The following is an 8,646-nucleotide window of genomic DNA, read 5'->3' as shown; positions in this document are numbered from 1 at the left end:
TATACATGCTGAATATGGGAAAACACATTATGGCATATTGAGAGACTTAATTTAGTAATGCATTTGAACCTTTGGTCCAAATGGACTTCTAACCAGATGTTTACTAGTTGCATTAGCTCAACAGCATCACATCTACATGCCATGTTCATGCATCATATTGTTGCATATGATTGTGTTTTGATTGCCGGCACCGTTCCTTCTCGATAGGTCCTGCTCCGGAGACGTTCCAGAGTACCTGTCTGTGAAGCAGTGCCTCCCTTGTTGTTTTACCAGGCAAGCAAACCCCCTTGTTCGTTTCGATAAAACCCTACTCTCTCGCTCCTGCTCTCAGTTATTGCATTAGGACAACAATGATTCATCTGCTACTTTGTGCTGCGGTAGTTGAACCCATTCCTCTGCATGACCTGTCATTGCCACAGTAAATAGTTGAAACCCACTAGCATGTGTAGGAGTTGATTGAAGCCACTGCTGTGTTCCTACCATGCTATGCCTGCTATTGCTTAGAGTGTGTCAGGTCTGGTTCATTGGGAATGAATTGGAGTGTCACGATATGTTCTATTGCTGAGAGTGAAGTGTGTGAACACGATTTGGTAAAGGTAGCGGTGAGAGGCCATGTAGGAGTACATGGTGGGTTGTCTCACTGGAACCGTCCTTAAGCACTGAGTTCTGTGTATGTTGTCCAATGACTCGATACTACCACACATTGGGTTCCGGTAACTCGACCCCTCTCGACTTATTAACCAACTTGGTCTCTGTCCAGGAGTCGCAACTAGTTTCTGGTGTTTGTAGGTAGTGCTATTTTTCTACCAAGTGGCACCCGGCAGGGTGGGCTTGGGACAGACTAGGCACACGTGGCCCGGTGTACCGAGTGGCACCCGGTTGGTGGGCTCGGGAACCCTGTACACATCGTTTGGGGCCGTAAGCGACACCCCGGCCGGATCTCCTTGCTGATGGAACCCGAATAGGCGATAAACCTGGACTAGAGTCTTGTGTGGTTAGTCAGGTCGTGGCCGACACCCTCGCCAGGCTTCCGCTTGAAGGTTGCCGAGATACATGACGTGTACATGGCGGTAAGTGGCGAGAGCGTGTGTGAAGAAGTACACCCCTGCAGGGTTAACATGATCTATTCGAATAGCCGGGTCCGCGGTTATGGACTTCTTGGATGCTTACATAGTACATAGACAACTTGAAGTGGATACTCTAAAATGCTCAAGACAAGTGTGAGTGCTATGGATGGCCTTCTCGTAGGAAGACGGGGATGAATCCATGGTAGTGTATTGTGTGGTGATTAGTGGACTCGTGTACGTTGTTTCACCTCCAGAGTTTCTGGTAGTCGTAGAATAGGATAGCCACAGAGTCAAAGCTGGCTTGCTGCAACTAAACCCCACATTACCCTCTTGATACAAATGCATGTATGATAGGATCTGATGTAAGTCTTGCTGAGTACCTTTGTACTCATGTTGCTTTATTTATGTTTTTGCAGCGGAGACTTCGGTCTTACTAGGGTTCTCATGGACTTCGACTAGTAGCTAGTACCTCAGCTACGATCTTGATCGGATGTTGTAGATAGTCAGGCTTCCAGCCCTTTTCATTTATAGATGTCTGTACCCAGACATGTAATGCTTCCGCTTGTTGCTTGTATGCTCTGTATGACGGGTCTTGTGACCCCTGTTTGCAATAATTGCTATGACGGCTCTTCTGAGCCTTTATCTATATAAGTTGTTGAGTTATGCTGTGATGCCATGTTGTACAGCACATACTTGCATGTTATGCGTACGTGTAATGTGTATTGCTATGTGTGGGATCTGACTATCTAGTTGTTTATTCTTAGTAGCCTCTCTTACCGGGAAATGTCTCCTAGTGCTTCCACTGAGCCCTGGTAGCTTGCTACTGCTCTGGAACACTTAGGCTGGCCGGCATGTGTCCTTCTTCGTTCCTGTGTCTGTCCCTTCGGGGAAATGTCACGCTTTGAGTACCGGAGTCCTGTTAGCCCGCTACAGCCCGGTTTACCGGAGTCCTGCTAGCCCAGTGCTACAGCCCGGACCCACTTGCTGATGACCGACACGTTCGAAGCTGGGTCATGGATGCCTGTCCCTGTAAGTCTGCGCCACTTTGGGTTTACGACTAGTCATGTCAGCCCGGGCTCCTTTTCATATGGATGCTAGCGACACTATCATATACGTGAGCCAAAAGGCGCAAACGGTCCCGGGAAAAGGTAAGACGACACCCGTGGGAATGCCGTGCGTGAGGCCGCAAAGTGATATGATGTGTTACCGGCTAGATCGATGTGACATCGAGTCGGGGTCCTGACAGCTTTTGGTATCAGAGCCTGACTGCCTGTAGGATTACCAAGCCAAACTGGTCGAAGTTGAGTCTAGAAAATCTTTAGTTATGTAAGGGAATTGATTGTGGGAAGGAACGTAAGGCTCTTTTTACTCCTTTACCTCATGACCTTCTGATCTGAGTCGTCCTATCTTTCCTACGGGGTTAAGGAACTAGGCTTTCTCTTCCGTCTATTAGGATCACGTGTTACTACTCCGTAGTCCCATAGGATTGGTTGATCAGGGTCATACCCCAGTTTTAAGTATTTCCGGTGTAGTCTGTCTAGTACTATCTCAGAACCTTGAGTGATGATGATAAGTATGTTACCACCCTATGTTTAGTAGGATGTCTCATTCTGAGCATTTTACTGCCGTTATGCTGCCGGATTTTCTCTAAGAGTTCGAGAGATACTAATTCCTTGTCCTACATCCTACAGTCGATAGTTGATGCTGATTCCGTCCTTGGTTTCATTTCACCAGGATGTCATCAAGTTCTGTTGTTCGTAGCCAGAACCATGGAGATGGTAGGGATGCGGATCCTCCCGACCAGCCTTCGTTGACAGAGTTCATGTTAGAGATGGAGAGGAACAAGCGTGAGTCTAATCGTTTGTTGGCACGTATCGAGGAGAACACCGCACATCAGTTCAAAGGGTCTGCTACCATTCATGATTTCATTCGCTTGCACCCACCCACCTTTCATCATTCCATCGAGCCACTCGATGCAGATGACTGGCTCCGTAGTATCACCCATAAGCTGCGTTCCGCGAACGTAGCTGAAGATGACAAGGTCACTTATGCCACATATCACCTAGAAGGTCCTGCTAGTCTTTGGTGGCAGAACTATGAGGCTATGCTTCCAGTTGGCCAGATTCCTACCTGGAAGGATTTCACTGAGGCTTTTCGCGAGCATCACATTCCCCAGGCCCTCATTGATCGCAAGAGAGAAGAGTTCTGTAGTTTCACCCAGAGTAAGATGGCTGTTGATGCTTATAGCAGAGAATTCGAGAACCTTGCCCGCTATGCCACAGAAGAAGTGTCCACGGACGCCAAGAAGCAAGCTAGGTTCCGGAAGGGTCTCAACCCCAAGTTGCGTCGTGATCTCCACCTGCATCATTGTGATACATTCCAAGCCCTTGTGAACAAGGCCATCAATGCAGAGACAGCTCAACTCACTTACGAGGAGTCTCGTAAGCACATCTGTGATTTGGGATCTTCCTCCGGTTCTAGTTCCCAGAAACGCCGGATTTGGGTTCCAAACTCCGCTCTTCCTTCCGGTTATACCCCGAGGTCATCTCATGTGGTGCCTTCTCCAACTCCGTCGTATGTTCCACCCAGGCCTACTGGTAGACCGTTTGTCAGTGCGGCTCCCCGTCCAACCTCAGGGACTTGCTTCACATGCGGGAAGCCAGGACACTATGCACGTGACTGCTCTCAGACTAGTTATGCTCCACCCCAGCCCGAGAAGACTGTTGGCTGTATTAAGCCATCACGCAAGATGATCCTTGTCAAGTCAGCCCCCACCGAACGTGGACGTGTGCAGCACGTCTCAGCTAAAGACGCTCATGATGATCCAGATGTCGTTCTTGGAACACTCCTTGTCAACTGTCATCCAGCATCGGTTTTGTTCGATACTGGAGCATCTCACTCCTTCATTTCTGAAGGCTATGCTCGTTTGCACGACATATCATTTTGTGATATGCCAACTCCGCTTGAAATCCAAACCCCAGGGTCTAGATGGCAGACCACCAGAATCAGCCATGGTAACGAAATTCTTGTTGATAGACTTGTATTCCTTGCATCACTTGTAGCCCTCAAGTCCTCAGATATTAACATCATCTTGGGTATGGACTGGATGACAGCTCATCATGCCAAGATTGATTGTTACACAAGATCTGTTCAGCTTACACACCCATCTGGCAAGATAGTCACCGTCTCCACTAGAGTTGCAAAGCGTCAACTCTATTCTCTTAATGCCAGCCCTCTTCCAGACCTTGAAGATATCCCGGTAGTCCGTGACTTTCCGGATGTCTTTCCAGAGGAAATGCCAGGTGTTCCACCTGACAGAGATGTAGAGTTCGTCATAGATCTTATCCCAGGAACAGCTCCAATCTCCCGGAGACCTTACAAGATGGCACCCCTAGAACTAGCCGAGCTTAAGAAACAACTCGATGAGTCCTTGCAAAAGGGTTTCATCCGTCCTAGTTCTTCTCCTTGGGCTTGCCCCGTCCTTTTCGTCAAGAAGAAGGATGGTACGGACCGGATGGTTGTAGATTATCGTCCCGTTAATTTGGTCACGATAAAGAACAAGTATCCGCTTCCCAGGATCAACGACCTGTATGATCAGCTCGCTGGATCCTCAGTCTTTTCCAAGATGGATTTAAGGTTAGGCTACCATCAAATCAAGATCAGAAATGGGGACATTCCCAAGACAGCTTTTGTCACCCGTTATGGTCAGTACGAGTACACCGTCATGTCTTTTGGTCTAACCAACGCCCCAGCCACATTCTCCCGTTTGATGAACTCGATCTTCATGGAGTACTTAGATAAGTTCGTCGTGGTTTACCTCGATGATATTCTTATTTACTCGAAGAATGAGGAAGAGCATGCCGAACATCTTAGACTTGTGTTAGAAAAACTCAGAGAGCACCGCCTTTATGCCAAATTCTCCAAGTGTGAATTTTGGTTGCCAGAAGTGACCTACCTAGGCCACGTAATCTCTGGTAAGGGCATTGCTGTCAATCCCGAGAGAGTTCAAGCCGTTCTCGATTGGACTCCACCTGAAACAGTCAAACAAGTTAGGAGTTTCCTTGGTCTAGCCAGCTATTGTCGCCGCTTTGTTGAAAACTTCTCCAAAGTAGCCAAACCCCTCACGGAACTTCTCAAGAAGGATAAAAAGTTTGAGTGGTCCCCACAGTGTGAGTACAGTTTTCAGGAACTGAAAAGACGCCTGACTTCTGCTCCCATACTTGTGCCACCGGATTTCACTAAAGACTTTATTATCTACTGCGACGCCTCACGACAGGGACTAGGTTGCATTCTTATGCAGGATCGTCATGTGATTGCCTATGCATCTCGACAGTTGCATCCACATGAGGAGAATTATCCTACACATGATCTAGAGCTTGCAGCCGTAGTCTATGCACTCAAGACTTGGCGACATTACCTCCTTGGTAAACGTTGCGAGATCTACACCGATCACCAGAGTCTCAAGTATATCTTCACCCAACCAGATTTGAACCTTAGGCAAAGACGTTGGTTGGAGTTGATCACAGATTATGATCTAGGGATTACCTACACCCCAGGCAAAGCCAATGTCATGGCTGATGCTCTAAGCCGTAAATCCTATTGCAACAATCTCATGTTGCAGCAAGGCCCACCACTTCTCCATGAGGAATTCTGTAAGCTTAATCTTCACATAGCTCCTCGCGGATTTCTTTCTACCTTGGTGGCGAAACCTACCCATGAGGATCAGATCATCGAAGCCCAGAAACATGATACGGGGATTACCCGGATCAAGAGGAACATTAAGAAGGGAGTTGGTGGATGTTTCTCTATGGATGATCGCGGTGTTGTTTTCTTTGAGAATCGCTTGGTGGTTCCCAAGAAGCAACATCTTCGGCAGTTGATTCTTAAGGAGGCGCATGAATCTCCTCTCACGATTCATCCCGGTAGTACTAAGATGTATCAGGACCTACGCCAGAGGTTCTGGTGGACTAGGATGAAAAGAGAAATCGCTGAGTTCATTGCTAAATGTGACGTTTGTCGTCGCGTTAAGGCAGAGCATCAAAGACCTGCTGGCACCCTTCAGCCTTTAGCTATTCCTGAATGGAAATGGGATAAAGTTGGTATGGACTTCATCACCGGCTTTCCCAGGACCAAAAGAGGGAATAACGCTATCTTCGTAGTCGTTGATCGTCTTTCCAAAGTGGCTCACTTCCTTCCTGTTCGAGAGAGTATCACTGCTAGTCAGCTTGCTGACTTATACATTTCTCGAATAGTGTCACTGCATGGTGTTCCACTAGAGATCAATTCAGACCGTGGCAGCCTTTTCACTTCTCATTTCTGGGAGAGTTTCCAAACTGCCATGGGAACCCATCTTTCCTTTAGTACCGCTTTCCACCCTCAGTCGAGTGGTCAGGTGGAACGGGTCAATCAAATTCTCGAAGACATGCTCAGAGCTTGCGTTATCTCATTCGGTATGGATTGGGAGAAATGTCTTCCTTTCGCCGAGTTTGCTTATAACAATAGCTACCAATCCAGCCTCAAGCAAGCTCCTTTTGAGGTTCTCTATGGACGAAGATGTCGAACACCTTTGAACTGGTCAGAAACCGGTGAAAGACAATTCTTTGGACCGGATATGATCCAGGAGGCAGAAGAGCAAGTTCGCATCATTCGTGAGAATTTGAAAACAGCCCAGTCTCGTCAGAAAAGTCAGTACGATCGTCATCATAAGGATATGACTTATGAAATTGGCGACCAAGCTTACCTCCGGGTTACTCCTTTAAAGGGTACCCATCGTTTCGGTATCAAGGGCAAGTTGGCTCCTCGTTATATTGGTCCTTTTCGCATTCTCGCTAAACGAGGAGAGGTTGCCTACCAATTAGAACTACCCCCACATCTATCTCGAGTTCATGATGTCTTCCACGTCTCTCAACTCAGGCGTTGCTTCTCGGATCCTATCCGCGGAGTGGACCACGAAACGCTTGATCTCCAAGATAACCTCACATACCGAGAGTATCCGGTTCGCATTCTTGATCAAGCAGAGCATGTTACTCGACGTCAGAACATCAAGTTTCTCAAAGTTCAGTGGTCTCATCATTCCGAGAGAGAAGCTACCTGGGAGCGAGAAGATCGTCTTCGACTGGAGTACCCCGCTTTCTTTCCGTCGACCCCTGAATCTCGGGACGAGATTCTGTCAAGTGGGGGCGAGTTGTCACATCCCTAGTCTGGTATGACCTAGGCTAGCTAGCCATTGGTGCATCATATTTAAATTTCATTTAAATTTGAAATGAGGATTGGTGGAACCCTCAGAATCATTTTTGAAAAAATGACCCAAATAAAAATTTCTCCAAAAGGGTCCAAGAAAATGCTCATGATGCCCTCTAAAAATATTGGACAGAGATAAAAATCAAAACAATATTTTTAGGAGCTCATGGATATTTATTTTGGCCATTTGGATTAATTCGATAATTATTTGCTTTGGACATATACTATTATATATTTGAAATATATGTCCAAAAATTGTGCCTTTTGTTGAGGAGCCCTGGAATAATACCCTTAGCCCCTATAAAAATTGGCATAAGCAAATAAAATGGTTTAGTATTTTACTAAACCAAACAAATGTCAGAAAAAAAATAGAAAAACAGAAATAAAAGAAGGAGGGGCTTACCTGGGGCCTCCCCTGTGCAGCCCAGCCGCAGCAGGCCGGCCCAGCCGGGAGGTGGCCCAGCCCACCAGGCTCCCCCTGCGCTGTCGTCTTCCTTCCCGACAGGGGAACGGAGTGTGGCCGGCGCGCGCGCGCGCCACCGCGCCACGCCTCCTCCCTCCCTGTCTGCCTGTCCTCCCCTCGCCGCTCTGGATGGATTGCACGTCGCCACGCAGCCGCCCCGGTCTTTTTCCCCTCCCTCTCGCTCATCTCCTCCTCTGGTTCCCCCTCACTCCCACCGAATGCGACCGCCGCCGCCAACGAGAACCACCACGGCCACCGGCCTCCCCTCGCCTCCCTGAGACGCTTCCCAGCTCCGCCTCGACCCCCTCTACCTCCCCGTCAAGCCACGCACCCCCGGACGCGCTCCATCGCCGACGCCGTTGTCTTCTTCACCACCGACGCCGGAGATCGACCTCGCCGCCATCACCGTCAATTCGCCGGACGTAGGACGTCCCCGAGCACACCGGCCTGCTCTGCGAGTCCGCCGTGAGCCTCTCTTCCTTTCCCCTCATCTCTCTCTCTCGCGCGTGCCCTGTAGCCGCTGCCCCGCGAGCGCCCGAAGCCGCCGTCCGCCATGGCCGGCGAGCTCCGTGCCCCCGAGCACCTCCGCCTCGCATAGATAGCTCGATGTGCTCCTGCTGCCTCGTAGCTACCGCCTGTGCCCTCCGTTCGCTCGAACGCGAGCTGCAGCCCCACGCTCGCGCTATCCCGAACTCCGGCCGCCGCCCTGAGCTCTGCTCCGGCGAGCTCCGCCGCCCCCGCAGCCTCCCGCGTGTTCCACTGGATGCGCGTGAGCGCGGGCTTCGCTCCCGTGGTCTCCGCCGCCCGAATGGTCGCCGGAACGGCGATCCCGAGCCCCTCCGCCGTCTCGGGCCTCGCCGGCGGCTAAACGCCGGC

Source organism: Triticum aestivum, chromosome 1A, assembly GCF_018294505.1.
Source record: "Triticum aestivum cultivar Chinese Spring chromosome 1A, IWGSC CS RefSeq v2.1, whole genome shotgun sequence".
Lineage (NCBI taxonomy): Eukaryota > Viridiplantae > Streptophyta > Magnoliopsida > Poales > Poaceae > Triticum > Triticum aestivum.
The sequence above is the reverse complement of the archived record's forward strand: the minus strand, read 5'-3'. Positions refer to the sequence as shown.